General features: G+C 55.6%; 1 protein-coding gene and 1 long non-coding RNA gene across 2 annotated transcripts in view; one reads left to right on the forward strand and one right to left on the reverse strand.

Annotated features, from left to right (window-relative positions):
* The window catches only part of PAX7 (paired box 7), a 105,759-nt gene that overhangs the window by 30,565 nt on the left and 56,288 nt on the right, over nucleotides 1-18,906 (forward strand). The window lies entirely within an intron of this gene.
* Nucleotides 2,543-5,808, reverse strand: LOC147377255 (uncharacterized). Its single transcript, XR_015150112.1, has 3 exons — nucleotides 4,638-5,808; nucleotides 3,826-4,018; nucleotides 2,543-2,910 (listed from the first exon to the last, which is right to left on the reverse strand). It is a non-coding gene; the product is annotated as an uncharacterized LOC147377255 (long non-coding RNA).

The following is an 18,906-nucleotide window of genomic DNA, read 5'->3' on the forward strand; positions in this document are numbered from 1 at the left end:
CAAAGATGATGGCCGCGTCCCAGCAGCCTTGTAGGACGCCCTAAGTGATGCTCTGTGACGATGTGAAAACATCAGGCGACCATCGTCAAGTTGTGGGGTTGTAGCCACGTCTCTGTTCTTGCTTTGGTTCGCGTGTTCTCTTGCCCTGGAAGAGAGGTGATGGTTGCAGGTCAGACTTCTGCTTGGAATGAGAAAAAAGAAAGCTGGTTTCTAACCTCTTATTAGTTCTTTCTCTCTCTCTCTTTTTTTTTTTTAACATAGATTTATTTATTTTACTTTTTCACTGCGCTGGGTCTTCACTGCTGCTCTCCGACTTTCTTTGGCCGCAGCGAGCAGGGGCTGCTCCTCACGGTGGGTGCGGGCTTCTCACTGCAGCGGCTCCTCGTTGCAGAGCCGAGGCTCCGGGGCCTGCAGGCTTCAGGAATGTTCCTGGAGCAGGAGTCAAACCTATGTCCCCTGCATTGGCAGGTGAATTCTCAACCTCTGGACCGCCAGCGAAGCACCTGTTAGTTCTTCATTATAAAAAATTAGCTGCTTCATGTGAAAACAGAAGTCAAACATAGGAAGGAAGTAGAAAGTTATCTCCTTCTTTCTGTCCCCCAGAGTTAAATATGGTGAATAATTTGGGAGTCTGATCTTCTAGGTATTTCTCTACAGGGAAATGTGCACACCCACACGTGTATTTATTTTGACTAAATGAGCAGCAAGCCCTGTTCTAGGCTCAAACAGTTCGTGTGTCAAGGACATCATTTTCTGGAGGCTGGTACAGAAGCTGCTTCCTTCACGATGCCTCACGAGCCGCAGGCTTTGTCAGTTGCTTTGTCCCTGTTGATCTGACAGGTGAGAGCTGATGTGCCTAGCTCTGGGCCTGTGGCTCTCACCTGCTAACTCCAGGAGCCACTGCTGCCCCTATTTTACAGACAGCAAGACTGAGGACCAGAGAAATAGAATGTTCCATCAAGCCTCTTGATAGAAAGTAGCTGAGCTGGAATTTGAATTTTCTAAGTCCTCTGGAATATTCTGGGGTGTGCGGAGGAATAGGCCCCATCCTAAAATACAACTGCTAAGTTCAGAGGACAGACTCCAGATAAGAATTGCCTGGCCCCACGGGAAAGATAAGCAGTGCCGACGTTCTCCCGACAGGCCAGGAACTGCTGCAAGACTTTAACGTGGCCTTGACGTTAGGGCCGGCTGCTACCAGCCCATCCTCAGTGGCTTGTACATAGTACCACGGCCTTTCCTTCTCCCTCCCGCTAAAGAGAGAGGGCAGAGAAAGAGAGATGTCCACCCGCCCCTCATCCGTCATGAGGAATGTGGAGTCCTGGGGCTTTGATTCCCTTTCCCATCCAGGATCGGGAGACTCCCAGCTCCCCCCGGTCATTGCACTAGGATTGTGATTTGGAGCAGAAAGGAGCTTCCCCAGCACCGGCTCCATCTCATGTGTCAGCTCGGGAGGCATCTAGTCTGACCCTCTCACTTTTACAGATGGAGGGGCAAAGGCCCCAGGAAGGTTAAGTGACTTGCCCAAGGTCACACAGCTAATTAGTGGCAGGGCCGGGACCGATTCCATCTTGCTGGAAAGATGATCTCGTTCCTCTGAGGCGGTGGTGACCCCTCTCCTGGCCCCCCTGATGGCCTACAGCCACATCTGGGTTTCCCCTTCCCAACTGTTGAGAGTCCTCCAAACCCGGAGGAGAGCATGAGGCATGACAAATGGGGAGCCAGTGACCTGGAAAAGGGAAGACAAAGCTTGAGGGGGAGGGGGAGAGGAGGTGCTCCCGGGGCTGAGGGTGAGCTAGCCATGCCCGGAGTCCACTTACGAAGTAACCACCGGCTTCTCCGTTGGCCAGCACTTCCCCTGTGGCTCAGCTGGTAAAGAATCCGCCTGCAATGCAGGAGACTCTGGTTCAATTCCTGGGTCGGGAAGTTCCCCTGGAGAAGGGATAGGCTACCCACTCCAGTATTCTGGCCTGGAGAATTCCATGGACTGTAGAGTCCATGGGGTCGCAGAGTTGGACACGACTGAGCGACTTTCACTTTCCCTTTACAGTTTACAAAGCTCGTCCAAGGCTGTGATCCTCGCTACCCTCTGTGGGGTGTCACTCTGTTTTACATAAGGGGAGATTGAGGCCTGAAGGGCGACATCAGTAGCTCAGAGCCTCACAGGAAGTGACAGAGTGTCAGACCGGGGCTGGGGCAGGGAGCCTTGGGGTCAGCTAGCTCTCTGCCCCCATTATACAGATGAAAAGTGTAAGGCCCAGAGGAGGGCAGGCCAGGAGCTCCTATTCTGCGATCTGCTCCCCTGGACACATATTGTTCCCCTGAACATGTGACAGATGAACCCCAAATCCTGGGGGAAACAGGACAGTGTATTGCCTTCCCCAGGGGCCACGCCAGGCTCTTGACCGTGCTCAGCCTGAGATACCACCTCTTGCTTCCAGGGATTCTAACATGGCAGTGCAGGGTGGTAGCTGAGCTCCCAGGCTCCAGAGTCAGCTGGACCTGAACTCCAATCCTGACTCTGCTGTGTGTCCTTGGGACGGTGACCTCATCTCTCTGGGCCTGAGTTCCCTCATGTCCACTCACTCCTTCACGTGACGCGGTTCCACCACAGACAGTGGCTGAGCAAGTTGGATGGCGGACGCACGCATGCAGCAGGGAGCCTGGACGCAGCTCTGGATAAATGTGGCAGCTGATTATTTTTATTTCTGGGGCAGACTGAGAGGGGTTGAAACTGGAGCTCCCGGCCCCAGTAGCCTTGACAGCACACCTATGGCATGTGTCCTTCCCAGGACTCCAGCCAACACGGAAGGCTGAGGGACCAGGTGTCTTGTGTCTGGAGCTAGACAGACGAGGGCATGGGCAGGTTCGGGGAGCGGGGCGTTTCAGCTGCAGAAATGATGGGGTTTCCTGCAGGAGAAAGCAAGGAGTGGTTATTTGCGCCCGAAGTGAAAGTCGCTCAGTTGTGTCTGACTCTTTGTGACCCCATGAACTATGCAGTCCATGGAATTCTCCAGGCCAGAATACTGGAGTGGGTAGCCATTCCCTTCTCCAGGGGATCTTCCCGACCCAGGAATCGAACCAGGGTCTCCTGCATTGCAGGTGGATTCTTCACCAACTAAGCTATCAGGGAAGCCCCAATAGGTGCAGAAAATTTGCACCTATTTTCTGCCAATTCAGAATAATGATTCTGTTTCGAAATGATGATTTAATCTGGAGGAGAAGAGCCCCCAGCTTTGCAACTCCAGACCTCAGGCCTGTCCCCCGCCCCATCCCATTGCACACAGCGGTCTGGTTTCAGTCCAGGGGGACCTGAGCACTCTGGCCTGTGGGGACCACAGGCCCTGCAGAGAAGAGGTTGTTGGGTGCGGGGAAGTGTACTCTCTGCCTCCAGCCCCAGCAGGGCAAGCGGCACAGGTGAACACACGTTCCCTCTAAGAGCTGCCTGGTAGGACCCTCCAGGGTGCAAGGGCCCTTCAGCGTGCTCTGCCCATCTCAGGCCCCCAGTCGGAGTCAACTCCGTGGCAGCCAATGACTGTGGCAAGGCTTTGGGTGGGGGAAGGGCACAACGGGGCCCCGAGCTGACTCTGGGAGGCACCCACCCAATCTCGGAGCTAGGATACCTCCCCATTCAATCCCTGGCAAAGTCCTTGGGGTTCAATCTTTCGCCCAGGTGGTGTGTGGCAGCGTTCCACCTGAAGACAGGCTGTGAAAGTCAATTATTTGAAACTGGGGAAGCCAAGGCCTCAAGGGCCTCTCAGAGCAAACAAGCTCCTGGCAAGTTCAGAGAAAAGGAAACAGGATTGAATTTCCTCTCGGGCTCACCTGGGGGAGATTCAGGCTGCTTGGTCGGGGGGGCATCTGGGAGCCTGGCTCCAGTGGTAGGCTTCGGGGGCAGGCATGCTTTGGGGTTCATTCAGAAGAGACATCCTACCGCTCTCCCGTAGCAGCTGGTTCTAGGACTTGGGGCGTCTAAGGTTGGGCAGTCCTTCTTTTGGTCTGACTCTCTTCCTTCCTGCTGCAGATCCAAAGATGACAGGTCCTTGACTGCTTGCCCTTGATTCAGTGGCTGAGTTGAGGAGCTGGGTCCAGGTCCTGACCCTGCCACAGCTAGCCAAGTGTGCAGTGGGGCAAACCGCTGGACTTCCCTGTGCCTGCTCCCCGTTGGTAAATGGGGCAGCAAAAACACCCACTCTCAGATGGTCAGCTGTTAGGTCTTACAGAAAGGGAAGGGCTGCGGAGAAGCTTGTTCTGCGACCAGCCTTCACCTCCGCCCTCTGTTAGAGACTTGCAAGGGAAGGAAAGAGTCTCTGGACTAGATACATCCCTCAGCTTGCAGCGGCCCCATAAAGGGAAACCCTTTTCCCAAGAAGCATAGCTGGATTCCCCCACGACAGTGGCGCCCAGGGAGGACAGGTTACAGGAGACAGGTTCTGGAGGGTGCAGCTAGAAGGATTGAGGTCAGACTTAAGGAGATGCCCACCCACTAGTCTCTACAAGTCATGAGGTCCTGGGTGGGGGGTGGCAGGGAGGAAGATTAGCTAGGGGCCAGGGTGGGATTTACTCCAAGAATGTGGTGGAGGCAGGAGGATGGTGTGAATGACCTCCCCAGTCTAGTCCCAGGAGCTCCTGCCCACCTGTTACCTTCGGCTGGGCCCCCTGAGCCAACCCAGCCAGCACCAGGGGTTAGTTAGGGAGAGTCCAAACTTTGCTCCTTTCTTCCTCCAGCCCAGGTCACTGGCATACATGCTCCCACTTCATGCCAGTCCTCTGAACTCTCTTAACCATCCGTCTCTTCAACTCCAGAGCTAACTAGGAGATGGGAAATTCTGGAGCAAGGACCAGGAGCCCTAGAGCAACGGTTCTCAGCCCTGGCTGCATGGAAGAGTCACATGGGGGAGCTTTAAAAAACCTGCCCAAGTTGCATCTTCAGACCATTACATCAGAAGGGAACAGTATTTTTTTAAAAAGCTCCCGAGAGGATTCTAGTGAGTGGCCCAGGCTGAGAGCCCAGAATCAGAGCTGTGGGTATTCCATCACACGGATGCCCAAGCCACAGGCTCCCAGCTTCAGCCTCTTCACCTGCAAAACCGGGAACTGTGAGAAGTCTCTTAGCCCGGATGGCAGCTTAGGAGGGAGAGCATGCGAGAAGGTTCCTGGGGCTGAGTAGGTGCTCGTTAAGTGCTCGTGAAAATAATCGCGGCTCCCATCATGGAGCACGTGCTTGGTGCTGGGTTGGCACGTCTTTTTCCACGAGGAGGGTTGCCTTTGTCTTGGTTTTGAAATGGGCAGGTGTGTCTGGCGGCCCTGGAGGAGGACCCTGCCTGGTTCTTGTTTGGGCACATCTTAGGTAACCGTCAGCAAATAATGACTCAGCCGTCGTGGAGTCCCTTCCCCAGCCAGGCCCGTCTTCCTTGAGTCTCTTCCTGCAGCATGTCGGGGCCCACGAGGAGGCAGCCAGTGCCTGTGTCCATCTTCCTCGGGGGCCCTCGGGATGGATGGGGTGAGGGACGGCAAGCGTCTCCCTCGCCTTCCTGTCCTCACACACTTGCGTCACTTGGGCGCCCGCCTGCCTCCCAGCTGTTGGAGCTCAGAGAGGTCGCGGGGCCAGCGTGAGCTCGCCCAGGATTCAGACTCCCGGCTTGCTGGTCTCCGAAGCTGCGTCTTGCTGGCCACCTCTAGTTCCACGTGGGGAGCACAAGAAGGGCGCTCTGGCCCCAGCCTGGCTGACACCAGTCAGTTCCTGGCCCTTGGCCTCCTTCTCTCTTTTTTTCTCCTTCCCAACTCCCAGGTCTGCAGGTCTGCAGCCAGGGGGGTGGTGGGGATGGTGGGGGGCGGGGGGGAGGGCGGAGCGGGGCCGGGGGGCGGGGGTGGGGGGGCGGGGGGTGGTGGCAGCCAATAGAATTGCTTCCAGGTTTGCAGGGGAGGGCTGGGAGGGATTAGGGCGTGGTCAGAACTCAGAGCTTGCGTCCTGGGTCAGTGACCCCAGGGCTTAACTACACAGTGGCCGTACTGGCAGCACCCTTTGCAGAGCCCTGTCTGGGAGGCCTGCTGTTGGGAACCCTTCTCCCCATTGCTCACGTACCCGAGAGTGCCCAGGGGTCTCTAGAGGAGGGCCAGCCCAGCTCTCCCACAGACTTGCTGTGTGGCCTCAGGCGAGTCCCACCCCCTCTCTGGTCTTCCTTTTTTCCAACTATAAGTTGAATCCTAATGAGTTGGGACTCTCGGGTCTCCTAGCTTGAACCAACAGACTCTCTTGACAAAAAGATTTCAAACATTAGAGTCCGAGTTCGTCTGGGAAAGCCTCCCCTCCCCACACAGGTCGGCGCCTGCCCTGGACCTGGGATCCTCACGCTCTGCCTTTCTGAGCCTTGGGGTCTTCTGTAAATGGAATGAGAGTCGTTGCAACACATTTGAACAGTGCCAGGAAGTGCGTAGGAAGTGCTTCCTGGGGGCGGTAATAACTGCTGGGAATGGTGTTTCCGCCTTCCAGAGCCCTCCTCTGTACAGTGAGGGTAATGGTGCCTACCTGGTGGGAATACTGCCAGGCTTAAATGAGACCACTGTAAGTGCCTGGACCTGGGTGCCTGGCAAATGGTCCCGGTTGTTGTCAGATGAATTATGTGCACGGGTGTAGCTGAGTCGCTTTCCCGTCTCCACCCCCCACTGTGGGAGCGGGGCGGTAGGAGCTGGGAAGTGGGGGTGTAGGGGGTGTCACCATGCTTATGATGCCAGAGACATTCTGTCCAACAAGCCCTGAGTGCCCGGCCCCAAGGCCCCGGCGTGCCCATCTCCACCCTCTCAGCCCCCAGCGGTGGTCGTACCAGCCACACCCTCACCCCAGCCCAGCCCAGCCCTGGCCGTGTTCTGCACCTCAGCCTCTCTTCCACCCTCCTGCCTCCCCTTGGGCAAGAGCTCTCAAACGCTAATTTATGAAACCTGTCCACTCGGAGCCCAGATCCGCCATCCCCCAGGGGCACCCTTCTGTCTGCCCATCTGTCCGTCCGCCACACGTGGCCGCCGGTCCGGCTGAAGACTGGGTGCCCGCCGGCCGCTGAGGTGACACCATCCACCTGGCTCCCCATGCCATCAGGCACCACTTAAAGGGATGTACCCTTCGATGCGGAGGGCCAAGGCAGGGCTGATGCTTTCAGAAATGGAAATGGGACCCATTTGTTTATGATTTATTCCCTGACACTTAACGGGAACCCGATGGGACCAATAAAAGCCCTGCCTCACCCGCTCCCACCTCAGAAGTGGCTGGAGCCCGTCCAGCTCTCCAGGGGCAAAAAGAACCTCAAAGTGGAGCTGTGCCCCGCCCGCCCCCGGCCCGCTCGCTCAGCTTTGAAAGGCTGCTCGCTGTTCCCGGGATGAGCGGGGCTGCCAGGCTTTCCAGGCTGTGGGGCAGGAAGGCAGGGGGGGCCTTGCTTTTGAGGTCAAGAAGGTTCCAAGGAGGGTTTGAGGAACGGACTCGCATATTCTGGGCTCATGATCGGCCAGGAGCAGGAGCCGGCGGTGGAGGAGAAATCCAGTTTTCAATTTTCCTCAAGAGAAAAGCGAGTGCATGAGAGAATAATTTTCCAGTGTGCAGGCCCTAAGTAAAACCTCCTTGAGACGTTGCGAGTTATTAAAGAGGAGGAAAGAAAAGAAATTGTAAAATCCGTTTGCCTTCAGCAGAACGGCACAATACACTCTTATTTCCAGGGGAATCTAATTAGAGGGCAGGCGGCCCAGCCTGTAGGGGGCCGGGGCGGGGGGGGCCGTGGCCGTGTGCGAGGAGGGCTGTGAGGGTAACAGTCGGACTCTGGGGGAGGCCTCCCCTTCCCAGCGTGACCGGGGCTCGGCTGGCTTGGGTTCGAATCTTGCATCCAGGCTCTGCCTTGTCTCTGAGTTAGAGCCTTCGTGGGATCATCTGTCTCCTCATTTCAGAATGGGAACGATACAGTTCCTTTCTGCTCAAGTTGTCAGGATGGAAGGAGGCAATGTATTTAATACCATCCAAGCTGGACACGGGGCCGCCCTGGTGGTTCAGAGGGTAAAGAATCTGCCTGCCGTGCCGGAGACTCAGGTTCGATCCCTGGGTGGGAAAGATCCCCCAAGGGCTTCCCAGGCGGCGCTAGTGGTAAAGAACGAGCCGGAAATGCAGGAGGTGTAAGAAACGTGGGTTCTATCCCTGGGTCGGGAACGTCCCATGGGGGAGGGCCTGGCAACACACTCCACTGTTCTTGCCTGGGAAATCCCATGGACAGAGGAGCCTGGTAGGCTACAGTCCAGTTCAGTTCAGTTCAGTCGCTCAGTCGTGTCTGACTCTTTGCAACCCCATGGACCGCAGCACACCAGGCCTCCCTGTCCATCGCCAACTCCCGGAGTTTACTCAAACTCATGTCCATTGAGTCGGTGATGCCATCCAACCATCTCATCCTCTGTCGTCCCCTTCTCCTCCTGCCCTCAATCTTTCCCAGCGTCAGGGTCTTTTCAAATGAGTCAGTTCTTCACATCAGGTGGTCAAAGTATTAGAGTTTCAGTGTGAGCATCAGTCCTTCCAATGAATCTTCAGGCTACAGTCCATAAGGCTCCAAAGAGTTGGAAGTGACTGAAGCAACTTAGCACACAGCACACAAGCTGGACACACACTGGGCCCGCTGGGTTGTATATTTCTGTCCTTCTTCATCTGCCACCAGTGTCCATCTCCACACCACGGTCACTGACGCCTTCCAACTCTCCAGGCACCTTGATCGAGCCCCTCACTTTCAGAATCCCTGGACCATCTCCCTCTCTTTCACCACTGACCCTCTGAAGGTTGCCACCGGGTGCCCTGCTGCTGCTGCTGCTCAGTCACTTCAGTTATGCCCGACTCTTATCGACCCCATGGACTGCAACCCACCAGGCTCCTCCATCCATGGGATTTTCCAGGCAAGAGTATTGGAGTGGGTTGCCATTGCCTTCTCCGCTGGGTGCCCTAGGCGCCTGGTGTTACTTGTCTAGTTCAGCCTTTGAGGTTGCCAAGCCATCCCTGCTCTTTAATGCACCCGCCCCTGACCTCTTGTAGGATACGTCAGGTTCTTTCAGTAAAAGATCAATTCTTTTGTTGAGAAATATCTAACAGGAAGTAAAGGTCACAGGAATTGTAAGCACATGTGCTCATACCCAGCAGGACCGTGGCTAACAGTGGATGTGGGTCCTTCCATGGGACCCACGTTGCACGGGATCCAGACCTTCCCACCGCGCTCCCCTCTATGGCAAGAGTTGCAGCCCCTCCCCCAACGCCACCCCAGGCCAGACGGAGAGCGCTGGTCTGATCAGCAGCCCTGTATCAGGGCGATTTGGAGCGAGCCCAGGATGGCACTTCGGGGAGAGGGGGAGAAGGCAACATGTAGAGAAAGAGGCATCCGCCTGCACTTGTTCCGCGGTTTCCCGGGCCTTGTCGCTGCCCTCACCCAGTGAGAGGGACATGGGGGCAGAGGGGTCCGACCGTGTGCTCGGGGTCCTGGTGGTCCAGGTTCAAGCCATGGCCAGCTGAGTGATCTTGGGTGAGTCACTGCCTCTTTCTGAGTCTTGTCCTTAGAATCAGTTCCGCCTCAGTTCTGCTTTGAGTCTCTTGGGAGGATGTCAGTTACGTGTGCCGAGCACAGCACTTGGCCAGGTAAGACCATCGCGAGGGCCTGTTATCGCTGCTTCCCCCTCACGGAGATTTATCCCCAGTCGCTCCCCAGAGCTGGGAAGCTGGGAAGCCCAACCCTTTACCACCTCCTCGAAGCATGGTTTCGGGTGGGCAAAGCCCTCTGAGAACCAGTGTGTTTTCAGATTCCACTCCCTCTCTGCTGGTTTAATGGACCTAACCTGTGGCTGGCCACGTTTGGGGAAAATAACATTATTTATTCTATCAAGATTCAGCAAACTGAGCCCAGAGCAATAATTGTCCCAGGGTGCAAGTAACAGATTTTATTTTTATTGATCAAAAAAATTTTTTTTATCAAAAACACATCAAACTAGAAAAGGTGTAAGCAGCAGGATCAAATTGGATTTTAACTCCTTTAAAAACAGGCTCCTCCAGCCACACATTTCCAAAGGTGTCTGATGCTTCGCAGGAAGACTCTCGCAGTCCAGGGTGGTCAAGGGGTTCGGTGGCAGCCTTGGAGGCTGTTTTGTGAGCATCGTTCAGATGGTGCATTAGCATCTGGGCCGCCCCTGAGTGGACCAGACATCTGGATGTGGATGAAGGGGTTCAGTGGAGTACCTGTGTGTTGGTTTACAGAGCAGCGATCCTCCAGACCTCTTGGAACTGTTCAGCTGGCTAGCTGGGGCTTTCAGCGTGGTGCCAGGTGTCTGACGATGCATAAATACATCTCTAATGAGATCATTGTCATAGTCACCAATGTCATCATAGTCACCAATGAGCACGTTGGCCTGAAGAGCAAGCCTTCGTTGGCATCTGTCGGAGCGTTCCAAGTCATAGCAGAGATCTGAGCATATTGGAGAGGGCTGTGCATTCGTTCCATAAATTCATTCATTCAACAAATCTGTGTTGAGCTTTTTGAATGGGCCAGGCTCTCTTCTGGGCATTGGGAATTAAAGCAGTGAACAAAACAGAGAAAGATCCTTGTTATTCTGGAGTGGAAATAAATAATGACTCTCCAGATAATTCAAGCTGGGAGGCTGGAAGGTGGGCCAGGGAGGAGGCAGGTGTGGGGAGGGTCCCTGACTTTGAAAACCTTTTAAAGTCGCTGTTTGGGTGGGCGGCAGGTCTTTCCCCTACTAGGAACAGTGCCCACCCGATTGCTGATGGTGAAAGGAGAGATGGTGGGAGAAGGAAGGGAGCTTAGGAAGGGGGACAGGGTAGATAGAAGGAGTGGGAAGAGGCTGGGGTGGAGCCGGGACAGGCAGGACCCTGTGTAGGGTTCCAGGCATGCCGGTGGTCTGTCCGGGGTCTGATGGGTGACCCAGCCACCCTGGCGGGTTGCCGGACCACAGAGAAGAAAGTTCATCTGCTGAGCCGACCCCCTGGCTGGTCCTCTTCGGGCTGACCGTCTTCTCCCTCATCATTCTGGAAAAGATCTAGGGTTTTGGTGCCATGAGAGGCTGTGGTCTCTTTCAGCCTGGCTACTTCCATTCTGATAACAGTAAGAAGACTTGTATGCTTTTCCATTCCCCTGGAGCAGTGTGGTTTTTGTTTGTTAGCTGTTGCTACTTTTCTCTAAATTTCTGTGGAGCAATGGTTCTCAAAGCATGGCCCCCAGCAGCAGAGGTGGCTTCCCCAGGGAACCTGTTGGAAATGCAGCTTCTTAGGCTCCACCTACTGAATCAGAAACTCCCCTGGGCGACCCAGCAATCTCTGTTTCATATCTGAGTCCCCGATAGCCCAGTTGGTAAAGAATCTGCCTGCCATGCAGGAGACCCTGGTTTGATTCCTGGGTCGGGAAGATCCGCTGGAGAAGGGATAGGCTGCCCACTGCAATATTCTTGGGCTTCCCTGGTGGCTCAGCTGGTAAAGAATCCACGTGCAATGGGGGAGACCTAGGTTTGATACTTGGGTTGGGAAGATCCCCTGGAGAAGGGAAAGGCTACCCACTCCAGTATTCTGGCCTGGAGAATTCCATGGACTGCATAGTCTGTGGGGTCTCAAAGAGTCGGACGTGATTGAGCAAGTTTCACTTCCCGAGGATTCTGATGCCCTAAAGCTTGAGAACCACCCTTGTAGGAGCTGCTGGCGAGGCAGTTTGGTTTACTTAAAATGCATTCGTTAGCTTTGGTGTGCGACCCACCTGGGCTGAAGGGTGGCTTTGCCACTTAGTATCCGAGCAGGTCTTCGCCTTTTCTGAGCGTTCAGCAAGGAGCACCAGCTCCAAGAGATGACTGAGCACTTCACGCGAGGACGCAACGCGTGTTGACTTCTTGGCACGGAGCAGACCCTGAATACACCGTAACTCCCGGAGCAGACCCTGAGTACACCGTAACTCCCCTGCTCCTTCTGTTACTGCGTCACGTGATTGACACGAACCGCCAGAAAGAGACTAGAGTGCTTCACAGGACAGATGCTGTTCACTTTTGAAAAAAACCAACCCCACCAACTCTAAAAATAATGGAATCACAGCATCCCAGGATCTCAGAACCATGAGGGAGACCAAAAGGAGGGAAATTCGTCCTGCCCCCTCTTTTCTCAGGGAAAGACACAGGCTCACAGAGGTACCTGGCCCAGGTGGTACAGCCGAGCCATCGCTCTTCCCCCTCCACCGCCTTCCAGCCCCGCCGCCTGCCTCCTCCCCTCTGCTGTCCTGCCTGCTGACTCATTTTGCGGGAGGAGCCCCAAATGAGCCCCAGCCGCTTTTTGCTGATATCTTCTGTAACTGGACATCTCGTCCATTTCATCCTCTGCTGTGTCACCCCGAGCTGGTTCAGAACCTACATGTGTTTGACCCCTATGTGTCGAGTGGATGATTCACTGTCTGGGTGCAGGAGCCTGGACAGAGAGAGGGCATCGGGTCCTGGGAAGCCCCTTGCCCTCAAGGGGGCGAGTGATATCCTCCCACGGACCCAGCAGCTCCCAACCCCGGGACCCGGCTCCGAGCGGGTGTCTGCTTCAAGGCCAAGTTTTCCCGGGCTGGGGCGTCCGCCTGACATGATACGTAACAGTAATTAAGAAATAAGCCCCTTGCCCAGCTTCACAGCGATCATTTGGCTAAGTAACTGCCATGGTCTGGTGCCTCAGAAATCACCATCAGAGTGCGCTCCTTATGGCCATAAAATTTCTCGTTTTCTGCCTTTCATCAGCCTCCCCCTGCAATCTTCGCCTTGCTTTATTTATACATTCGTCCTCAAACAATGGCAATAAACTCTTTCCCAGAGTGTTGCAAATCAGAAATTTGTCCACATTTTTCCACCACCTTCCACTGTGGACCTGCTTTGCCTGGGAACGGCCCAGCCGGGCCAGCTGGAGGGGCCGGGCTGCCATAGATTGATGGGGGCACAACAGGATGAGGTTGCCGGGGAGCGAGGCTGGGGAGGGGCAGCGGGAGAATGCACCGTGAAAGGCCCGCTGCCCAGCGACCAGCCTGAGACACGGGATGGGGAGAGGGGAGGGGGCGAGGCAGGGAGGGGAGGGCAGGGACGGGAAGGGGGACGGAGGGCCGAGCCTGCCCACCCCCCTCCCCTAAGAGAGGAAGAAAGGTCCGGGACCACTGGCCAGGCAGCATGTGATGTGCACCCCAGGGCCACGAGGTCCATCCTTCCCCACCCCCACAGGAATCAGATGATCTTGGGGGGTCCCGTAGCCTACCCTGCACCCCCTCCTTAGCAGCCCAGTCCCCCCGGAGCTCCTTGCTACCCTCGACCACCAGCATTCTCTCATCTAGCCACAGATGCATGTCCTAAGCCCTACTGTATGCCAGGAGTTGTACTGGGTTCTGGAGTGGGAAGTGATGCATAAATCAGATGCCGTCCAGCCCCCCTTCTCGGGCTCACTCTCAGAGACCCAGGAGGACCTCTGGTTTTCAGGGATGGGCAAAAGGAGGCCCAGAAAGGGGTTGGGACTTGCCAGAGTCACACAGCAAGTTGGAGGCAAAGCCAGCCACACACAGGTCAGGGTTCCAATCTGGAAGCCCCCTGTCTTTCCAAACAGCTCACAGGCTCCCTGGGGACCCTGCTCTGGGTAAAGTAATAAGACCTCCTCCGGCCGTGGTCTCAGCTGCCTGTGGCAGGGGTGAGGTGGCACCCTCTTTTAATAGGGGACCCTCTTTATTTTAGTCTGGAACCCCCAGGGGCAGTGAGACAGGGAGACAGGACTCAGTGGGGCCTCTGCTGCTGGCCCGCGGAGGGGGAGTCTGTCCTGTTAGGCGGGCTCCCCAGGTAAAGCTTTCTGTCTCCAGGGAGGGAGGCCGGCCTCCATGAAGCAACGTTAAAGGTGCAGCTTGTTTTCCCAGCAATCCTGGTTCACCTTCAAACCCGCGTCCGAGAATCAGCTCACAGCCCTGTCTGCCTCTAAGAGAGCGGTTCTCTTCCAGAGGGGTGAGATGCTCAGAAATCTGCTCGTTTTCATGGCAGTGCACTCGGATTGCCCTGGCTTTTGTTGGGGGGGTCTGTGGGGTACCCTGCGGGTGCCCCTTAATGTTCCATATGACGTTAGAGGTTTCTGGGAGGCCCATTCAAAGAAAGATGAGGGAGGGGTCAGATGGACGTTGGACAGCAAGAAATGAGTCCCGAGGGGAAAGGGATCAGTCCGGGGTCCTGAGAGAGAACCTGTGACTCGGGGGAAACTTGAGTCGTTTCTCCTTGTTTTGCCCGCAATGGCAAGGCCCACTGTGGCTTTGTTCAACTGACGGCTACAGTTTGTATTGGATACTGTTATTAATAACATTCTAGAGAGATAGGAACACAGAGGTGTGCCCAGTCACCCCGCCCTGGGGTCATGCCCAGTTATAGTAGAAGAAATATGTCAATAGATTAGAGCTTTAAGAAAACCCCAGTCTTATTCTGGAGGCATAACCTCTACTCTGGGGTGTCCCCAGCTTGATGGAGGAGACCTAGGTCCCATTCTCAAGCAGTTCAAATAAACTCCTTACAAATTGGATGATAAGGCATACTCATAAACAAAACACAGGCCTTGAAACTTAATTGTCTGTCCCCAGCAGGAGTCAAGGCCACTGGGGGCAAATGGCACAGGGATTTCAGGAGGGTGCTCAGGGTGTGGTAGTCATGGAGGGCTTCCTGGACTAGGTGGGCTTCAAGTCGGACCTGAAGGATAGGGGAAGTAAGACAGTAAGAAGTAGTGTGAGAGCAGCATCCCAAGTCACCGCAGGACACGAAGGCCTTGCCACAGCCTGCAGGAGGGGCACATTTGGGCCAGGACAGGGAGGACCCTGAAAGCCAGGCTCACAAGGGTCACCTCAATGGTGAAGACAGGGCTTGGGTGCAAGCTGCCCGGGTGCAGTCATCAGTCTGCTCTATCTCCGCCTGAGCCTCCCCATCTGTAACACAGGACTCAGAGAAATGCTCATCTCTTAGGGCTATTCTGGGACCACGCGACTTGCTACAGGAACAGCGCAGAGCCCTAAACACACGCGCAGCTCTTTTCGTGTTTATCCTCCTGTGGCCTTCATGCAGTGACAATACTGAGCACTTACTGTGTACTCCTGCTGTAGGAGGCTCTGTGTGGTCACAGCGCCCAGTCTTTGGGGTTCCACGAGCCCTGGCTTTACGCCCTTTCTCGGGGCTGAGCCCGGAGGCAGGAGGGTTGGTGGAGGGAACCAGGCTCTGAAACCCCAGGTTCTCCACCCCACTTCCTGTGATGGCTTTCTAGCGGCTGCAGCTTTGAGGAGGGGGAGAGGGGAGCTGGGAGGTGGGGGAAGGGGGGTCCGGCAGGCTTGGCTCCCTGGGCATATGGTCTTTTCACAGTGGCTTTGTGGGGCACGGACGGGTGGCCAAGCTGCCTTTCCCTCCCTGCCACGCAGGGCGGCTGCATCTGGCTCGCTGGGGCCCCAGCTGCGGCCATTTCCCCTCGGCTGGTTTTGAGGCCTCACCCCGGGCCTCCCCGGATCAGCTTCCTGGGGGCCTGCCGCCCTGCTTGGCCCCTTCAGCCCTGCCAGCGTTGGTGCCCCAGCTGGACGGCTCACCTGAGACCTTTGCGCCCTCTCCTGTCCGTGGGCACCACGTGTGTCTGCGATGGCCCGCCCCCACGGGTGTGATGTGGGCTCTGTGCGTGTGACCGTGTTTGTGCAAAGCCCCCACCGTAGGAGAATAAGGAAGAAATGACAGAGAGGTGTTCATTCATTCATTCATGTGTTCATTCATTCATTCACTGGTTCATTCATTCATGCATTCCTTGCCTTTGTGCTTGGTGCTGGGCAAATGAGCTTACCTCCAAGGGCTACTGAGATAGATGAAGTTCTTGTACTCAGGCACCGATAGTAATAGCAATAACAATAATAGCTAACATATACTGAGCACTTACTGTATACATAGCAGTGTTGTAAGCCTTGTCTTGCAGTAATTCAACTAATTTTCGTGTGTGACGACTCTGTGAGGTCTGTGCTATGATTTCCCTCATTTTGCAGAGGAGGAAATTGTGGCCCAGAGGAGTGAAGCAACTTTCCTGAGTTAGTGGAGGAGCAGGCTGTGATCACTGCGTCAAGGGTGCCCTGTGGTACTTCTCAAAGTTTCCATCTATGCAGCTGCATCCGTACCCTAAGGGGCAGGTGGATGGCTTTTCTCCCAGTGGGCGGATGGGGAAATAGAGATTCCAGGGGTGTGAGTGACATATTCAAGGTCACACAGCAGGTTGAGGGCTGAGCCCAGAGGGCCGGCTCCCCACCTGCCAGGCTTCTGTCTGAATGAAAGGAGAGATGGCTCAGCTCAGCTCAGTCACCTACACTCCCGGAGCTCAGCCTCCAGACGGCTTTCTGTCTTCCCTTCTTCCCTGACTCGCATCACTGCCCCTATTTTAGAAAGGATGAAAATGAGGCTAGAAGGTCAATTACACATTCAGCATCGATAGTGGTGGGAGACAGATCCAGAATTCAAACCCAGGTCCATCTGATCCCACAGCTTCTATTCTGCCCACCTTCTCTCAGTGTCTGCAGCCTCGGCCACACTCTGTGAGAAGAGGCCCCGTTGGCGATCCCCCTTGTTAGAGCAAACTCTGTTGTCTGCCCAGCACCTACCTTCAGCTCACCCTCTTGCCTTAAGGAGGTGAACGTGGTTTTAAACTCTGTCCCCAGGAAGTCTTCCCTGACTGAGTGCCCTTGGCTCAGACGGCTCCAGCCCTTTACCAACTCTACCTTCTCCTCTAAACGTGATTTGTGCTTCACAATTCAGGGCAGCGGGATCTCTGGATCCATCATGAGAAAAAACATGGCTCTGAATTCTGGAACTACAACACACTGCTATTTCTAGCAGTACTACTTCCTTCTTCCTGGAGATGCCCCTTCCTGGCAGGAATGTACGAAGAGCGCCCTCTAGTGCCCGAGGACAGGACTCTACTGTGACCATGGAAACTGCAATCAGAGAATACCCCAACGGACACAATTGTTTACAATGCAAATCATCTACTTAAGGTTCAGAGTTTTCTTTTGTTTTCTAAGGTAGTTTGCTGGGACTAGAGGGACACTTCCCAAAGAAGAAAAAGTTTTGTCACATTTTCCTCCCCTCCCTCTCCTCTTTGAGTTGGCAGAGTGACACGGGGCATCAGTCAGTCGCCGAGAAATAGCGTGAGATTTGGAGTCAGATGCTTCCCTGGTGGCTCAGAGGATAAAGCGTCTGCCTGCAATGCAGGAGACCCGGGTTCAATCCCTGGGTTGGGAAGATCCCCTGGAGAAGGAAATGACAACCCACTCCAGCATTCTTGCCTGAAGAATCCCATGGACAGAGGAGCCTGGCGGGCTACAGTTCACGGGGTCGCAAAGAGTCAGACACGACTGGGTGACTTCACTTCACTTGGAGTCAGATAGAACCTATTTGGATCCCCACATCACCAGTGCCTCAGTCCCCTCGGGAGGCCTCTAGGAGAGCAGGACTGAAGTGAATCCATGTGGACGGTGTGGCTGAGCCCCAGCCACAAGGGCACAGAAGCAGGCACTCCAGACTCAGATGGAGAGGTTGTGTCTGGAGGGCTCCCTGGAGGAGTGGCCCAAAGCTGACGGCAGCTCCCGCACGCAGAGCACTCACTTGTCCCTGGCACTGTGGCCTTAACAGACTCACTCGTTTACTCGTTCAGGCATTCAGCAAATATGCGGGTGTCCACTTTAGGCCAAGCCCTGGAGATTCAGCAGAGAAAACGCCCACCTGCTTGGAACATGGACTCGAGTGATGACCAGGATGATGGAGGGGGTGGGGACAGGCATGAAAAGGGACGTTTAGCACATCTGTCTGTGGTGCGCGCTGTAGGAAACCGCAGAGCAAGGCAAGTGGCTCTTGGGCCAGGGGGAGGGAATTCCCATTGTTATCCATGTTTACACACGTGAAGTCTACAGAATCCAGGCAAACTGTGTCGGGGCCTGTGCTTTTCAATGCCCCTCTTTGGTGGCCTGCTGCAAAGGGCAGGCCAGAAGGGGGATGAGGGGGTGCTCCAGGCAGAGGGCACAGCCTATGCAAAGGCTGGCAGTCGCTGGGGCACGAGACGACCGTGGGAGTCCAGGGAGAGATGGACAGACTGTGGGGCTGGACCGCGGTGGGGTGGGGGTGGGCTTGCAGATAAGAAGGATGCTGCATCTCCCAGTTTGGGTGCTGGGCTGGCTGCCTGGGAGGCGTGATGGGAGAGCGAGGGGGTCATTAAGGACCCCGACAGTCTGAGACGGGTAGCCCAGAGCAGTGTGGGCAGAGGAGGTGGATGGGGGGGTCGCTTCCAGGGAGGCGTAACTTGGGGTCCGATCCCTGCCTCTCCATCCACCCCCGGTCCCCCGGCCCCTTGTGAGCTGCCTGGCCTGGACCCCGCAGAGGGACCCTAGGAGCTGCGCACACCATGTGCTGGTCACAGCTGAGCAGTTCGCGCGGAGGGACCGGGAGGACGCCCGCCGCGGCCCCTGCTCACCGGCCCCCAGCTGAGCTGTAAATGACTTTTCCATTTTCCGAGGCCTGCGCCCAGGCCTGCTTGGTATTCAGGGACACCCAGCCCGCACTCGCCGGCTCTCGGCTCTGCCCGAATTACTCGATTAAAACGCATATCAGCTATTATGTGATTCATTTCTCTGCCGCGGCTCCGGGCCGGCCTATGTTAAACTGTAATAAAGGTTGGGCTGGGAGGCTGCGCGGGTGCGGGTGGGGGCTCCGGAGTGGGATGGGAAGGCGTCTCTGAGTTGGGGGCAGCTGAGATGAGGACCCCAAGTCTCAGGATCTCCCTGCTGCCTTCTGCAGATCTGGGATGAAAAGGATTTGGTTTGGAGGTGGCCAGGTCCCTCCCGCCTTCTGAGAGATGGGTAG

Source organism: Bos grunniens, chromosome 2 (assembly GCF_055505025.1).
Source record: "Bos grunniens cultivar Pamir isolate PY7600 chromosome 2, Bosgru_T2T1.0, whole genome shotgun sequence".
Taxonomy (NCBI): domain Eukaryota; kingdom Metazoa; phylum Chordata; class Mammalia; order Artiodactyla; family Bovidae; genus Bos; species Bos grunniens.